Source organism: Acanthochromis polyacanthus, chromosome 3 (genome assembly GCF_021347895.1).
Source record: "Acanthochromis polyacanthus isolate Apoly-LR-REF ecotype Palm Island chromosome 3, KAUST_Apoly_ChrSc, whole genome shotgun sequence".
In the NCBI taxonomy this organism is placed as follows: Eukaryota; Metazoa; Chordata; class Actinopteri; family Pomacentridae; genus Acanthochromis; species Acanthochromis polyacanthus.
The window spans coordinates 27,122,851-27,141,855 of NC_067115.1; the positions used below are offsets into that span (position 1 = coordinate 27,122,851).

At 40.6% G+C, this 19,005-nt stretch overlaps 1 long non-coding RNA gene across 1 annotated transcript; it reads right to left on the reverse strand.

The window, feature by feature from the left end:
- Positions 1-14,271: 14,271 nt before the first annotated feature.
- LOC127533407 (uncharacterized) lies at positions 14,272-18,932 on the reverse strand. Its single transcript, XR_007941153.1, has 3 exons — positions 18,663-18,932; positions 14,716-14,778; positions 14,272-14,612 (listed from the first exon to the last, which is right to left on the reverse strand). It is a non-coding gene; the product is annotated as an uncharacterized LOC127533407 (long non-coding RNA).
- Positions 18,933-19,005: the final 73 nt, after the last annotated feature.

A 19,005-nucleotide genomic window follows, 5' to 3' on the forward strand; every position in this document is an offset into this window, starting at 1 on the left:
GCACATTGCAGTCCGACAAGTATCGTTCTCCTGGCAACCACCAAACCTAGACTGGTCCATCTGATTACCAGATGGACTGCTCTAGAGTCCAGTGGCGGCATGCTTTACTCCACTGCATCCCACGCTTTGCATTGCACTTGATGATGTATGTCGTTCCCACACACTTCCACTTTCTTATAATACAGTTGACAGTTGACTGTGGAATATTTAGGAGTGAGGAAATGTCACCATTGGATTTGTTGCACAGGTGGCATCCTATCACAGTTCCATGCTGGAATTCACTGAGATCTTGAGAACAACCCATTCTTTCATAAATGTTTGTAAAAGCAGTCTGCATGCCTACGTGCTTGATTTTATACACCTGTGGCCATGGAAGTGATTGGATTGTGTTTGAAGCTGTTGTCCTGTGAGCCGCCTATCACCAAGCTGTTGACTCTCAGAAACTTGTCTTCTGATTCTGTTGTGGCTTTGGGTTTTCCAGACTTCTTCCTGTCAGAGTTTCTCCCAGTTTCTGAGTGCCTTTTGATGGTGACTAAAACTGTACTCACTGACACCTGGACTTTCTTCGCAATTTCTCTGTAGGAAAGATCTACATTTTTAAGTGTTATGGTCTGTCTCTCTTATATTGTTAATTGCCTTTTCCTCACTATTTCTATAGTAACACACTACTTTCTGCAGTACAATACTGTTCAAATAATGCTCTGCAGGGTTTGGTGCCACAATGTGTTCCAACACTACTTTATGCAGACAGAGGGGGTTGGAAGTAATCAAGAAAAGTTGGAACACCTGTAGGATTTGGTAGCACCAACTTTCAAGGCTTCATCAACCTCCATTGCTGCAGATGTCACGCTCTCAGAAGGCGGACCCGAACAGAAAACCACACTACCAAGGCTGGTGGAGCTGAGGAGGAGTTTTATTGTTGGAGGGGTGAATAATGGCTCGGTGGGGGGAAAACCAGAGTGCAGGAACGGCTGGTGTAGTGGGGGGTCTTGGCCAGGAACAGGGGGTCCAGGCAGGGACAGAAGGGGTCCAGGCAGGAATGGGGGTCCAGGCATGAGCAGGGTGGTCCAGGAGGGGAAAACCGGTGATGACTGGGTTGGGAAGAGCCGGAGGGGAAGGAGGACAGCGGGGATCCCGGACAGCTGAATCTGGCGGAGGAGCAGGAGAAAGCAAAGTAAGAAAAGGCAAACTTAAACAAATCTTAACAGAGGGCTAGAGAGTGAACTGACTGAGGTGTCTTGGGTCAACAATCTGGCAGGGAGTGGAAGGAGGAGCCGGTTCTTATTGTGGAGGTGAGTAATCAGTGTGATGATCGTCAGCTGTCCGGGAGCCGTAGAGGAGGTTGATTGCCTGAGTGGAGTCAGCTGAGAAGCTAGACTCCACTCAGGCACCGAGCTGTAGGGGGAAGAGACAGGGCAGAGGAGTGGATGGGAGACAGCCAGACAGACAGGGCAGAGGAACGGATGGGAGAGGGGCATGAGAGGGAGAGAGATGGGGAAAAAGGTATCTGGGATGCCAGATGGGAAAGACAGGGGATGAGAAGGGAGCTCTGACAGCAGAACAACTTTAAGTTGTTAACCCATTTCTTGTTCCTTGAAAAAGGCCCTTTTGTATAATAATGAAATGTACATTATTTTTCAATTGTGGGTAACCCTTCTTTTTTTTAACCTCTTGCAGTTTACCACTTAACTTTGTACCATTTCAAGCTATTCGTTGGACTTGAACTACTTCAATTTCAATTAAAAACTGGAAAAATTGGAGGCGTTCTAAAACTTTTGATCGGTAGTGTAAGGGAATTCATCCTGGTCTCAGCAAGTCGATTTTTGTCGGTCAGAGTGAGCAGTAAAATGTATTTATGGAAACATTTGAGTGCTTCTCGTTAGTGGTTGAGGTTACACAGTTGGACAGTCTGTTATGTAATAACATGGAAACATCCAGTCCGCTGGAGCTCAGTCCTCGCAGGTGTCACTTCGCAGACCAAGAGGTAAATAAAATATTCATGTTTTTGCAGAAATAATATGTGAATGTTTATAATCGGAGGAGGAACTAATGATGTTGATATCAGGCAATGATTATTGATTATTATTGCTGCCTCATGTAACTCATATTCTCTCTTCAAATATGTATTTGTACACAAAAAATACACAATATAAAGAGAAGATTTACATAAAAGTTCCAAGTATACTCCCTCCGGCCACTCCATAAAGTTTACTTTAGCGCCATCCTCGGGCAAAATTGACTTTACATAATCTAACAGGCATTGTAGGAGCCAATGAGCTCGAGTTATTATAAATAGGAACCAATCTTTGTCCGGGTAGGTGTTCCGCCCGGAAGGAAAAAACAGTTTTGACCGCCGTTGAAGCCGCCACTGAAAAGCCGGTAACAATGAATTGTTTATTTAGATTAAAGCTGTTGGATTACACTTATTTGGAGTAATAAACGCATATTATTGGAACCACAAGCATTGGTCTCGGCTCTCTTCATCAGACGCGGTAAAGTTGTCGGCGTGTCAACTATTTACATCCTGGTGAAGCACCTCAGGGGTTTCAAGCCAGGGGCGATTCTAGGATCAGAGGTTTAGGGGTGCCGAGCACCCAGAGGTGCCTGGCCAGGCAAGATAAATTTCACTGTTTAGTACTTTTTAATGCAATTTCATTCCCACATTTGTCAAAGAAAAGCATAACACTTTTTGAAAAGGTCTGTGACTAAACCATCCAATCTGATAAAGGGTATTTAAATGCTGAGTCACAGCAAAGGAGAAATGCCCTGGAATCTTAAAAGAAACCACAACCCTAATTTCTGGGAAAAGTGACTAATTTAGATGCAGCAGCTCCTTAACATACACATAAACAGCATGTATGTTTGTGGAGTAAACTAGCCCCCTATACTGAGTACCAAAAACATCAAAAATGGACCTTGGACTTAATTTTTGACTTTTATTTGAAAAGCGATGCACAGCATCTCTTTCCCTGGTCTGTTCTCTCTTATCTCCCAGAGTCTCTCCCTGTTCTTCTCCTCCTTCTATAGTGAAATTAAGCAAATAGTAAAGCATATAGATAATTAGGAAAATGTAATGAAGACGTCCTGTTTAAAATGAAGTCCACTGATATCTGTTAAGTGTGCTTCTGGAAAGCATTTAATGTGGGGAGAACACATAACTTCCATGACATATATGTAAAATTATATTGTGAATGGAATGTTCTTCTTTGTCATCTTAACAGTTACTGTTTTGCTTGCCTCTATTCTCTGTTTGTGTTCTTACCTGGTTCTTCCTGACCTTGCACTCTCTCCTCTCCTTCCCCTTTTTCATCTCTCCCTCTTTGGACTAACAATCACAAATAGATTGCATTCAACTAGATGAAAAATTACATAAATATGAAAAAATACCAATAAGAATACAAATAAATAATGTCGTCTCTCTCTTTGTACTGTCAACCTAAAGGCAAATTTCCAAACAATGCATTTTATATCTAATAAGAGATATAAACACTGATACATTGATCCAACTTACAACATCACTCATGATAGATAGACCATTTGATCTTACACTCTTACCTGAACCTGGCTCTTTAAAAAAAAAAAATCAATCTTATGTCCATGAGGCTGTCTGTCTGTCTGTCTGTATACACACACACACACACACACACACACACACACACACACACACACACACACACACACACACACACGTTTGTACTTCTATCTTAGTGAGGACATCCATAGGCGTAATGCATTTCCTAGAGCCTTACCCTAACCTTAACCATCACAACTGATGGCCTAAACTTAATCCTTACCCTAACCCTAACCAAACCTCAATTCATACCTGTTCTCTAAAAACAAGTCTTCACCCTCAAACATGGCTGTTTCAAAGTGAGGACCGGCCAAAATGTCCTCACTTTGTAAAAATGTCCTCACTTTGATAGTTAAATGCAGAAAATGGTTCTCACAATGTAGCAAGTACAAGAACACACACACACACACACACACACACACACACACACACACACACACACACACACACACACACACACACAATAGGAGTTAATTGGCATCCAGTCAGTCAGCTAGTCAGTAGCACCTTGGCTTTAATATTAACACATGCACTGACACAACAGCTAGCTTGTCTCAGTCCAGTTCAAACAGACACTGACGACCTGTAACGTTTGCTAGCTGGAATAAACGTCTGCTAACTCCTACCTAACAACATAAACAGTGACATGTAATTAAATGCAGCAAAAACAAGGACTTGTAATGATAATAATGTGTTGGTATTGAATGGTAGAAGTTAAGAATTGTGCCACGTATCCTGATTCAAACTAGGTACTTACACTACTACGGAACATGTGCTTCTGTGGGAGGCAGCGCTTAGCTCTGCAGGTAGAGGCCTCAGAGCCCAAGTTGGGCGGGATCAAATCATTTTTGAGACAAGATAGGGGGAGAGGAGTGCTGTATTTTTGTTTTTAAAACATTATGTATCAACCAAGTACTGTATGATTTTTACACTTTTCTGGTTTGTTAAAAAAAAAAAAAAAGGCCATGCAATAAAAAAAATCTCTCAAACTTTAGGGGTGCTGGGATTCAATTTAGGGGTGCTTGAGCACCCCCAAAAATGGGCTAGAAACGCCTATGCTTCAAGCATTGGCTTAGCCTCTACATTCAAGTCAAAACTGTTTCGAGTCAACACTGGACTTTTGACAGAAAGTGCGCTCTTGTTTGACGAGCGAAAGACAATATTAGAGCCGTATGTGAGCAGGCTGTGAGCTTGAGCAGCCTCGCCAGCTACACCTGTCAGCTCACCTGCCGGAGAGGACGCCGGAGAGGGGTACGCCATCATAGCGGCACCTTGTTTGCTTACCTGCCGGAGAGGACGCTGGAGAGGGGAGAGCCAGCGGAACCGGGTGAGGAGCCATCGTGTGGTGTTTCGTTTGTTGGCGTGGGCAGCGCGGAGGACGCCGAGGGATTTCGTTCATATGGATCACGGAGCAGCATTCTTCTGGACAAGGTATGGGTAGCGCTACCATAGATATGAATGGCCATAAAGTTTGTGTGCACACATAATAGCGTAATTCCAATGCATTGGTTGCCGAAGAGGATGGACAAAAAACAATAACGTTACGTCATTGTTTGACGTGGTTGACTCTGTCAGTGCTATTTAAATGGAAGAGCGCGTTGCGGACGGGGACAAACATTTTGGCGTGGGTGTGTCCACAGATGGTAAACTGGACGCAGTGACCAGCTGTAGTGACACACAACAGACGAAAAGAGTGAGCAAACTCTCTGCTAAAGCCCTTGAGCAAAAGTTAGAGAGATTGCAAAGTGACAGAAAAGCTAAGCTGAACAAAGCTGCTAAGTTAAGAGAAACTGTACAATATTTGATGCAAAAATGCAAAGGGTCCGACGTGCAAAATGGTCTTGATGATTTTATGAAGCTATGTGATGACATAAGGTCCATTCATGGTTCTGTGTTGGGTTTATTGCCACAACATGAACAGGGCAAACACGAAATATGGTTTAAAGCAAAGATGATGTTTAATGATGAATTTATTGTCAACACAAAGGGCTGGCTACGTAGCAATGGTGTGTCGGAAATTGCTGCTATTAATAATGATGGTGGAATTTCTGAGCCAGAGGATGTCAATCCCAATGACAGTGTTTCGAATGTGGGTGGAATTTCAACTAAAAGTGAAACCAGCAGCCATAAGTCAAGCACCACTTCCTCAGCTAGAGTTAAAGTTGCAGCAGAGAGAGCTGCACTTGTTGCTCGTGTGGCAGCTTTAAAGGAGAGACATGCGCTGGAAGTACAGGAGCAACAAATAAAGAGGAGAAAGGAAGAGCTGGAACTGGAAACCCAGCTGACTGTCACCACTGCTAAGGTGGCAGTTTTGCAGGCCTCAGAAGGGCAAGGTTCTTCTCATGCAGCTTCTAATGGTATGAACTCTTATTTTGAAAAGGAGAAGAGGAAAATGGCAAAATGTAACATCCTTGACCCTATGGCTAAGGAGTATGAACCTGCAACTTCCAAAGGAAAAAGAACATGTGGGACACTCACAGAGAACATGCAATCAACAATGGATACAAGGCCTAAGAAAATCGAAACTCAGAAAGCCATGTTGAATTGGGGTACTGGCACACATCATCAAACGTCTTTGCAACCAACACAGTCTCTGCAAAATAGTACAACAACAGCTTGGCGGAATAGAGAAAACACTGGAAATATGAATCCTCAACAAAACGTTCCAATACCACCTGGAGATGTTGTCACAGTCTTGCACAGACAAAATGAGATTACAACTGCCCTTTTACAGCAGCAGCGTTTACTGTACTTGCCTGCATGGGATATTCCGGTGTATGAAGGTGATCCACTTCAGTATAAAGCTTTCATCAAAGCATTTGAACAAGGAGTTGAAGACAAAGCGAGTAAAGTTGATTGCTTATACTATCTTGAACAGTTCACAGCAGGACAGCCAAAGGAGTTGGTTCGTAGCTGCTAGCACATGGCTCCTGAGTGTGGCTATGTTGTTGCTAAAGGGTTGCTACAAGAACATTTTGGCAGTGAGTACAAGATTGCTAGAGCATACATTGAAAAAGCTTTAGCCTGGCCAACAATAAAGTCCGAAGATGTCAAAGCCTTGCAAGCTTATGCCATGTTTTTGCATGGCTGCTGTAATGTCATGGAAGAGCTGTATTATATGCAGGAGTTGGACATGCCAACCAATATGAAAACACTTTTGTCAAAGTTGCCATTCAAGCTCAGGGAGCGATGGAGAGGCAAGGCCCATGACATTTTGGAAGCCACGGATGACAGAGCTCATTTCGGGGACGTGGTGACTTTTTTGGAAAAACATGTTACAATACTTTCTGATCCAATCTTTGGAGATTTGGAATGTGTAGCGCAAAGCACAGTTGGGTTAAAACATCTCAACAAACTGAAGTCACAGTCGAAGTATAAAGTGAAAGGAAGTAGTTTTGCCACTACAGTAACATCTATGGAGGCTGTGGACGAGAAACCAGCAAGAAATACCATCAATAAGAAGGAGAGCTTGTGTTGTCTGTACTGTTCTCGTGCTCACCTGTTGGAGAAATGTCAACAGTTTAACAATAAGAAGCACAGAGAAAAGATCCGTTTCTTGAGGGGAAAAGGAGTTTGCTTTGGATGCTTATGTTTTGGACATATAAGCCGTGAGTGTGGTAAACGTTTGCACTGTGAGGTGTGCGATCAACAGCATCCGACTCCGCTTCATATCCAGAAGCGCATTGGGCAGTCTGAACAAACGGCTGAGTCACCAGGGACTAAACCAAAGACTCCCCCACAGCTGTGTGGTCGTACAGGGGCTGGAAAGGATCAGTGCTTACTTTCTATTATTCCAGTGCAAGTTAAGTCTGCAAAAGGAAACGAGATCATAAAGACTTATGCTTTTTTGGATCCTGGCAGTACAGCAACCTTTTGTTCAGAACATCTCATGCAAAGGTTGAAAATGACAGGAACAAAGACTCATTTTCTTCTGAAAACCATGGGAGATTGTCAACAGCTGTGGTGATGGCCCATATGCTATAAGAACAGTGTTGGGTTGGGTCATCAATGGTCCTTTAGGTGGTAATGGCAGCAACAGTAATGTGATGCTTCCTTCTATTGTTGTTAACAGGATTTCTGTGAAGACACTTGAACACATGTTGAACAATCAATATAACCATGACTTCAATGAGAAGACTTCAGTGGGTACGGAAATGTCTAGAGAAGATGTAAGATTCATGGAAATCATGGAATCCTCTACAACCCTGCAGGATGAGAGGTACTGTTTGAAGTTACCATTTAAGAATCCTAATGTGCAACTTCCAAAAAACTTTGCAGTGGCAAAGCAAGGATTGCTTGGATTGAAAAATAAATTTCTGAAAAATCCACAACTGCACAAGGAGTATTCAACATACGTCAAAGAGATAACTGGAAAGGGGTATGCTGAACCTGTACCGCAGGAGCAGATGCAGGGAAGAAGTGGAAAGGTCTGGTACATTCCATATCACAGTGTTTATCAAGGGTTCTATTAGAGTTGTCTTTGATGGTGGCGCCACATGTCAAGGCACGTCATTAAATAATGAGTTACTGCAAGGTCCAAACCTTACAAGCTCGCTGCTTGGTGTCCTCACTAGGTTTAGACAGCACCCTGTGGCCTTCATGGGTGATAGACAGGCCATGTTCTATCAAGTGAAAGTGCCAGAGCAGGACAGAGATGCTCTTCGCTTTCTATGGTGGCCAAATGGAGACTTCCGTCAAGAGCTCAAGGAGTATAGAATGACGGTGCACTTGTTTGGAGCAGTTTCATCTCCCAGTTGTGCAAGTTATGCACTCAGGAAGACAGCAGATGATAACAAGTTTGATTTTCCTGCAAAAGTTGTTCAAGCTGTGAAAAGAAACTCTTATGTGGATGATTGTTTGATGAGTGTGAGTTCTGAGGATGAAGCAATGGAAGTAATCTGGGATCTACGAAATCTCTGTAAGAAAGGTGGTTTCATTTTGGAGAAGTGGGTCAGTAACAGTCGCGCAGTCCTGCAAACCATCTCAGAGAAACAAAGAGCAAATGATTTGAAAGAGCTGGTCAAAAGAGATACTTTGGTTAACGTTGTTGTTGATGCTCCACTTAATGCCACAGATCATCTTCTGACTTACTTCTCAGATTGGAGGAGACTTAAAGTGTCAGTGGCATGGTTTCTCAGGCTGAAGGCAGTCTTGGTGGAACTCAGTCGTTGGAGACGGGATGGGAGAGCCTCTAATAATGCACGAGTAGATCTGATGGAAAGACCAAGGGCAGCCATCGCACTGAGGAGTACCATCTTAACCCCAAAGGATCTGCTGGAGGCTGAGTTGTCCATCATTCGCTATTGTCAACAGCAAAAGATTTGGTGTTAAGATTTCTTCCTTGTCATCTGGAAAAGGAACGGTGAACAGACAGAGTTCCATATACAAACTGGACCCAATTTGGGAAGATGGGCTCTTGAGAGTTGGAGGGAGACTAAGCAAGGGAGCAATGCCTTTAGAAGAAAAACATCCACTTATTCTCTCTAAAGATCAACACATATCCAAGTTGATTCTAAAGCATTATCATCAGCTCTTGGATCACAGTGGTCGAAACCATACGCTCTTTGTGCTGAGAAGGAAGTATTGGATAAGTAATGCTACCTCAGCTGTGAGGAAGGTTATAGCTGAGTGTACCTTTTGCAGGCGTTTCAATGGTAAACTGATGGAGCAAAAAATGGCAGACCTTCCAAAGGAGAGGGTTGTTCCAGATCTACCTCCGTTCACTAATGTTGGCATGGATTATTTTGGGCCAGTCGAAATTAGAAGAGGTAGAGCAACCTGCAAGCGGTATGGCGTGATATTCACCTGCTTGGCAAGCAGAGCCGTTCATTTGGAGGTGGCAAACTCACTGGGGACTGATGCATGTATAAACGCCCTCCGTCGGTTCATCAGTAGGAGAGGTCAAGTTTGTCACATCAGATCAGACAATGGGACCAACTTTGTTGGAGCAGAGAGAGAGCTCAGGGAAGCCCTTGCTGAACTGAATCACAAGCAGATTCAAGGCGCTCTGATTCCGTTTGGTGTGGAATGGAGTTTTAACCCACCAGCAGGGTCCCATCATGGTGGTATCTGGGAGCGCATGATACGCATTGTGAAGCGTGTGTTGAATTCAGTTTTGCGCCAGCAAACATCGGATGATGACGGGCTTAACACGGTGATGTGTGAAGTGGAAGCCATACTTAATGATGGCCCCTTAACCAGACTGTCTGATGATCCCAATGATTTAGAATCTCTCACACCGAACCATTTGCTTCTGCTGAAAGGGAAGCCAGCTTTGCCCCCTGGACTCTTTGAACCTTCAGATATGTATGTGAAGCGTCGCTGGAGACAAGTTCAATACATGTCTGATCTGTTTTGGAAGAGATGGGTCAGAGAGTACCTCCCACTGTCGCAAGAGAGACAGAAATGGAATCAGAAAAAGAGGAGTCTAGTTGTTGGTGATATCGTTGTAATCATGGATGCCTCAGCTCCACGTGGTTCCTGGCCTCTTGGCAAAGTACTGGAGGTTTTTCCTGACAAAGGGGGTCTGGTGCGTTCTGTTAAGCTACAGACCAAAACTAATATTGTTGAAAGACCTGTAATTAAACTTTGTTTATTGCATGAGGTATAGACAAATGGGTAATGTGATGTACATTTATGGTTATTGAAGTTTTTGCATTTGGCTCCTTTTGTAATGTATGTATTTGAATTGTTATGTCTGCTCGCCAGTAACAATTAGGGGCTGGTGTGTAGGAGCTCGAGTTATTATAAATAGGAACCAATCTTTGTCCGGGTAGGTGTTCCGCCCGGAAGGAAAAAACAGTTTTGACCGCCGTTGAAGCTGCCGCTGAAAAGCCGGTAACAATGAATTGTTTGTTTAGATTAAAGCTGTTGGATTACACTTATTTGGAGTAATAAACGCAGATTATTGGAACCGCAAGCATTGGTCTCGGCTCTCTTCATCAGATGCGGTAAAGTTGTCGGCGTGTCAACTATTTACATCCTGGTGAAGCACCTCAGGGGATTCAAGCATTGGCTTAGCCTCTACAGGCATAATGATACAACATTTGGTCCTCCATTTTTTCTGATTTTAATAATTAAATTTCCTCTGGCATTTTAAATGAAACCTTCATATTTTCTGTGCAACTGCGTTTTCTGTGATGGACATGGCAGACAGTGGCCTACTCCATAGTTTAAAAAAGAATCCCGTCATGTTTTCAGCAATGCAGCAGCAGATTTGTTAGTTTTGTGACTGCAAATGAATTCATCAATTAGATAAAAACCTGAGTTGTGTTGTGTAAGTTCAGTGAGGTTGAGAGAGAATGAGGAGGCAGACACAGAGAGACACAGTGGAGACTCAGATGACTTAAGTTGTGAATAACGTTTACTGATATCAGGAGAAGTGACACCAACAGAGCAACAATTCTCAGGGTTCTCTCTGATCTTTGGGTATATATTGTAGTTGGGAGAAGGTCAGATTTAGATTTCAGACTAGTATAGAGACAAATAGTCTGCTTAGTCAAGTCATAATAGACAATGTCTAACCTCAACCAGAGCAGAGAGTCCTGGCATGTCTTCCTCCTACACCGTCTGCCTGTTGGAAGATAATTTAGGACAATGTCAGGTGACAGCTGCTAGGAGGTACATTAGAAAGTTGAAAGAGTAATTTTTCCTTTACAAGTTGGCTTATCCTGTGTAATTGATCCCAGTAGTGTAGGAGATAACATTTTATAGTATTTTAGAAGTGTGGTATGTTATTGGTTCCAACAAAAATGAGAATCTCTAAATGTTAGTCAATGGATGGCTCGCTGATCAGTGGCTTTTAAGATTATCTTAATGTGTCACCTATACAATAACCTACATTGTGGCATTTGCTGTGTAGGTTTTGAAATTATCTGAATATTATTGCACTTGTAATGCAGATGATAAATGCAGAGTTTCTAAAGCACATAACGTCATTTTTAAATCAGCAGTAGAATCACACGTTGGATCGAATAAAGCACACTGAAGTTGTGTTGCAGTGTTACAGCACCACCTTCTGGTTTGTATCATGAAATGTTGGGTTTGAGCAGAAAAGACTTGTTCTCAGTAAAACTTCATGTTTTGAGTTTACTGCTGCTCTGGAAACAGCAAAATACCTCTTCTTTGTCTGAACCCAGATCAAACAGTCTCTGACAGCTGGTTTGCACTAGTTGATGTAATCAGTAATCACTGTCTAATGGCTTAATGAGCATTGTTCACTTTTCCATTACTTCTCAGCCATCCAGAAAATTATTTGTTTTGGTTGAAAGTTCAATTGTTAATTTCTCCTTACTACCACCAGCAGCGGGATGGTTACAGTGGCAGTCAGGTACCTCCAGTCCCTCACAAAATAGGCCAGAAAAGGCTCTAGGCATTATTAATACTCCAGTCCAAGCTCATTGAAATATCAACCCCTGTTCGATGCTTGATGTCCACGCATTCAATATCTGCGTCGTGCAATTTTTATTTATGATGACAAATTAAATTTTTTTATGTTAGAACACAAAAGTGATTGAAAAGTGTCAGTGTGGACTGTAGAAAGGTCTTGTATAATTTGGGCTATGCATGAGAACAAAAGTAATAACTTACAAGCCAGAGTTGGGTTTTTTTATTTCTTAAAAAAAAAATGCTATCTCACAAGCAAAATACGTTGTCTTTAGTGTTCAAGCATCTGATGGCATTATGACATTAAACGTGTGCAGTGTCACTTTCATACATAGTTGCCTGAGAAACAGTTTCAAGTTTTGCAATAGCAAACCTTTAAATTGTGATGCATTTAGTGAATCATTCCTTGGTTGGCCACAAATCATTTCACTGGAGGTGTTAAGTTCTTCTTCTTCTTAGGTGTCTTGCTTAATCACGTTGACCACCATGTCTTTCCTCTTTTCTGTCATAAGTTGCATGTAGTACAGTGCTAGCCTTTGATGTATTTGCCCAGTCCTTGATGTTGTCAAAATATGTCATTCTATGCCATCTTCTTGCTTTTTTCCCTTCTATGTTGCCTGTCATTGCAAGATTCTCCATGCTATTCCTTCTCATCACATGTCCTAGGAATTAATTTTTCTCGATTTGTTGGTTGCCAGCATTGTTCTTTTCATATTTGCTCTTGTACGCACCTCTTCATTTGTTACTTTTTCGACCCAAGATATCTTTAGCATTCTTCGTAGGAACCACACTTCCGTTGCCTGGAGTCTCTTCTGCATATTGTTTGATGTTGTCCCCGTTTCACATCCATATAGCAAGATTGACCAGGGGCCTATTTCACGAAGCAGGTTTAGTGAAAACTCTGAGTTTGTTAACCCTGAAATGAGGGAAACTCAGAGTTTTCCATTTCAGGAAGCGAGGTACCTCTAACCAGGGAATGCGGGGTAACTCGAGCCTGTTTCACAAAGAGGGATAACTTCAACTCTCGGTCAGTTACCGCAGTAACAGACTCTATGACTCTAACCTGCTCGCCAGCAGGTTTATCTGAGAAAACCTCGAGTTTCTCTCCATCTCCGCCCTCTTTCAGCCACACACGCTGTTTCATTTCCTCATTCATTCAGTCAGTAAGCGAGCGAGTTTTGGTGTAGAACAGCTTTTATTAACGATCCAGTGGATAAAGGAGCAGCATTACTGCACAGATAATTAAATATTTGTCGGTAGATTGTTATCAGACCGCGCATAAATGTTCTCGCATTTCCGGACAATTATCGGTTTGAGCGGTACCGTTTCGTAATCGTTTCAAGTCCATAATCTACATAAACAACCTAATCCGTCCTTACATTTACATTACCAGCCGCAGTCATGCTTTCACATCCAGCAGATATTGTGTGTTGCGCTGCGGTTCTTTTCAAATGAAAGTTTTTATATGATGTCGGAGATGCAGAGCACTACAGTTAGACAACTGTATGCAGGACAGTCAGAAAAGTTTTCTGTGTGATTGGCTGCATAGATGCACACACATCCCCATCACAGTTCCCTCGCATCATGAATAGGAAGTCCATTCACAGCATAAATGTGCAGGTAGGCTACAGGTAGACTGACTGCTGTTTCTAAATGTTAAAGACTGCATCATAGTTCAACATCTGTCATTCTCTGCACTGTCCAGATCATATGTGATGCTGCATACATCATTTTTAATGTGGAGGCCAAGTGGTCTGGGTCTGTTCACGACTCCAGGATTTATGGAGAGTCTAACCTGAGCAACAGACTGCAGCGTGGTCAGCAGCCTAAAGATTTTCACAATAGAATTCTCTTGTCTCCCTCCTTTAATATGCTCTGATGTATCTACTATACATTACAGGAGAGTTTGATGGCCTTCTGCTGGGTGACAGGGGTTACCATGCCAACCCAGGCTGACGACCCCATACCCTGACCCTGAACCAGGCCCCCAACAGAACTTCAACCGGGCTCACTGCAGGACCAGAGCCCGGGTGGAGATGACCATAGGCCTGCTGAAAGCCCGTTTCCAGAGCCTACGTCTCCTCAGGGTGACCCCTGAGAGGGCCTGTGATATTACTGTGGTATGTGTTCTTCATAATATTACCACTATTAGAGGAGAGCAACACCCTGGCCTACAAACTGAAGACCCAGATGATGAGCCCATCCACCTGCAGCTATCCAGGACAGCAGAGCAGTCAGAGACACCGTATGCAATAATCACTTTAGAATTTAAGTCACCATCATCACCACCACAGCAAATAAAGACATGATACACATTTCATTTGGTCTTCTTTATTTCCTACAAATAAAAGAGATAGTTCAGTTAATGTTCCAATAGTTAACATAATTCACCTGTGACCATCACCCACCTCTAACTTGTGCTCCAGTATTTCAATTTCCAGATCTGCCCTCCTAATCTGTTTTTTGGATTTTTCTCAGCAAATGCAGTTTGTAAATCTGTTTTACTGATAACTGGGAATACATAGAGGACATTCAGTTATACAGTTGCACATGAATTCCACAGAATGAAGCTCTGGTGTTTCCTGAACATCCATCTCACTGTGTCAGTCTGTGCAGTGGAAGATGAGGGACCATCCTGCTGCTGTCCAGCCATGCTCTGTTAAAAAGGATGAGAATGTGCAATACTTCAGTGTAGGCTAAATGTCACACTCTATATTCCACCCAAAATCTGAATGAGAAGAGAACTATCAGTAACATACCTCTATATGCCTTTCTGGATCCCCCTCTGTAAAGGCAGCAGACACAGTTTCATCCTCTTCATCCTAGATCAGTGACATGTTTCAGTACACTTAAACTACCATTTGGATAAATCTTTGGAGTGTTGCCTACTTACAATTACAAGGTGTATGTATATATATATATATATATATATTATGGCATGCCGTTTAGGAAATTATATATATAATGAAAGTCGATATATATATAATGAAACTTGATATATATATAATGAAAGTCGATATATATATAATGAAACTTGATATATATATAATGAAACTTGATATATATATAATGAAATTTGATATATATATAATGAAAGTCGATATATATATAATGAAACTTGATATATATATAATGAAAGTCGATATATATATAATGAAACTTGATATATATATAATGAAAGTCGATATATATATAATGAAACTTGATATATATATATATAATGAAACTTGATATATATATATAATGAAAGTTGATATATATATAATGAAAGTCGATATATATATATAATGAAACTTGATATATATATAATGAAACTTGATATATATATATAATGAAAGTCGATATATATATAATGAAAGTTGATATATATATAATGAAAGTTGATATATATATATAATGAAAGTTGATATATATATAATGAAAGTCGGAATATAGAATGTTCAGATTTTCATTCCATCTATTCAAAGTTTCATTCCATATATTCAGACTTTTTCCTACTGAGCCCTGGAAGGACATGGCAAACAAAAACAGGAACCTTATTGGACATTTGCTCTTCAGATGAGCTCTTCTGTGATTATCTATCTGTCTTCATGGTTGTCACAGGGAACGGCGACTACGTTTGAGAAAACAGGTAATTTTTAGAGATGTTTTGATTCTGAACACTGAACGTGTTAGCATTAGCTTAGCTACTTAGCTTCGACTACATTTGCATCCCTACATAGCTTAAAGGTTAAACACATGCACCATATGTTGATGATAATGATAATATCTATGTTTATCTTTATAGCTGGTCTTAAGGCTAATTACGAGGCAGAGGTCAGCTACTGCCTGGACACATCCATGATCACGCCACTGGTGGGACACAATTGCACTGGATTTCAGCTGAAGGCTGCTGTTCTGTCCAAACTGAGACATTTTTATTGTGACATACCCTCCACTGTTGTTAGCTTTTGATTCAATAAAATTTTTTGAAATGAGGAAATCACTATTGCATGTTTCTAGTTAAATACCCTACTTTTATGATATATCACTACAGCATGCACTTTTTATATTTTCCATCAATTTCACCCAAAAGTTGAATAACTATTTGTGAGCAGTGTATGTAGACACATAATAGAAGCACATTTCAATAATATATCTGCTGCAGTAGTGCAGTTTATCTACCTAGATTGGTGTAACAGTAAAAAAAAACATATGCTACTGATGTTTCTGACTAAAATCTGCTTGAAAAGCACAACTGCTTATCTGTCAAAATGTGTGTAACAAAAGTGTGCACTGAACACTGAATAAAGTCTCTGTAGATTACAGACAAAATTTGCATCTCATCACAAATTTCTGTTTATTCACCCAAAGTGCATGGGTAAAATACAAAACAGGTGAAGTACTAAAAAAGATTTATTTTCTAGAAAAGCCAATAGTCAACAATGCAGTTTAATTCTGGGACAGTTGCTCCAGCACCGACACCATGCGTCCCATCAGTGCAACCAAGGTTTTCATTCATCTTCTGGATGTTCTGGAGCATGGCAGAGGTCACGTCTTGGTGTCTTCCGATCTGTTCCAAGAACCGTTCCTCTGACCTCTCCAGATACTGCAGAGGATCCACAGCAGCTTCCTGGTTCCCTTTTCCTGCATAAAAGCACCAAAAAGTACTAGTTGTCAGTAATTATTTTCTATTTTCATAAACACAGTTAACTTAAAGTAAATGTTCTATTTTGTGATTTTAGGATGGGTCAAAAGATAACATACTGATCATGTTGATGTCTGCATAGTCTAAACAGATCTTACTTGATTTGGTCTGTAGAGAGGAGGACGGCGTGGAGGAGCTGCAGGACGGAACCAGTAAGCTGCAGACTAGTGCTCCTGGTAACTGGACCTCATCATCCAAGGCCGACAACTAAATAAAATGAACAAGACATGCTGTTGATAGCATCTGTAATACAAATGATTTTATCCATTAACTGATTTATTGCTTTGTCCATACAATGTTAGAAAGTGTTACAAATAATACCTGTAATCATTTCCAACAGTGATAAATGCCTTGTTTTATTTTACAACAAAAAACACCAAAAGCATCTGTGTATAAGAAATCAGTGCATTGGATTTCCACATCTGCAAAGCTAGAAAATCACACATCAGAATTTTACCTTGAAATTATGAAAATAGCTGCAGATTACCAGTACTCTTTACTTCATTGTGTTAACTTGATCATTTGAATCAGTTTTTTAGACTTGTATTACTGATACGAAACATAATCAACACATAAATTAAAATGTGTTCGCAAAGAGTTCACTGGTTCTTCAAGGAAAATTTCAATGATAACCATATAGTTCAGTAATATGAATAATGGGTCATTGTGTAACAGCGTGGGAGGTTCTGAATACAGGTCTTGGACTGAAATATTGCTGCTGCTTTCCTCCGGTTTTATAAGGAGTTGTTTCATAGCTTGTTAGCTTACCAGCGGCTAACTGGCTGGCAAACAATAGTTCAACGCCAACCTCTAATCAGTGATCCGGTGTCCGGACCGCGTTAGCTGGCGGAACGTTCATAATACTGATGTGGGACTGTTGTAGCTAGCGTATTCATAGTAGGATAACAGCAGGATGTTGGAGAAATAAAACTTACCATTATCAGGATCGCTGGTCTGCATGGCAGACTCTTAGCGCATCGCACTGCTTGAATGTCTGTGTATTTCAGGCCGATTTCAAAATAAAACTCAATAAAATTCTCGTCCGGGTGAGTGTCCTTCATTGTCGCTTCGCCATACGGACATGTCCCTTCCGGGGCTCGGTAGGAAAAAAAGATTTGATATATATATAATGAAAGTTGATATATATATATATAATGAAAGTCGATATATATATATAATGAAACTTGATATATATATAATGAAAGTTGATATATATATAATGAAAGTATATATATATATATAATGAAAGTTGATATATATATAATGAAAGTCGATATATATATATAATGAAACTTGATATATATATAATGAAACTTGATATATATATAATGAAAGTTGATATATATATAAGGAAAGTCGATATACTTTCCTTATATATATATCAACTTTCATTATATATATATCAAGTTTCATTATATATATATCGACTTTTATTATATATATATATATATCAAGTTTCATTATATATATATCGACTTTCATTATATATATATCAAGTTTCATTATATATATATCAAGTTTCATTATATATATATCGACTTTCATTATATATATATCAAGTTTCATTATATATATATCAAGTTTCATTATATATATAATTTCCTAAACGGCATGCCATAATATATATATGCATATATATATATATGCATCCATGACATTTTATACCACTGTTTTACAGGCATCTGCTTTCTTTCTGTTGGCTGAGCAGAAGTCTGTTAGTTTAAATAGGCTCAATTATTTAGCAGGACATGATATGGATGCAGACATTTAGGCTGTGTGTGGATAAAACAACTGCACAGTCAAACAGTCACTTAATATTTAGGCTACTTTACAATGTAAAACATGATCAACATGAAGTACCTCCATGAAATAATGCCGAGGTCTGACCTGTTTTATATTTCATCTTAAGCTGCTGCCCCGTCGGGATTTCACCTAAATGAAATAACTTACTAGGCTGCCATTCAGACAGTTATTCCCTGTAATATTATTACGATTACAAAGGACTACATTTAAACTTACGCATTGATCCGGGCAGCAGTGTTCTCTACGCCGTCTCTCTCTCTTTTGCAGCTGCAGCGGTGTTGCACTTCTTTCTAAAAACGTGTTCAAACTCGCCATATGAGCGCGTTAAAAACTTCCAATTCAAAAACGCAGCCTTTCGTTTCCCCGTTTCCATGGTGACTCGTCGAATCGGGGTTCCATTGATGCTGTCTTTTCAGACTTGCGGTGCACGCGCGTAACTCCGGGTCAAACTACTCCGAGTTGATTAACCCAACTCAAATCAGACGTTGTGAAACCGAAAACTCAGAGTTTTCTATCTCAGAGTAGATCAACTCAGAGTTGTAGAAGAAACTCAGAGTTT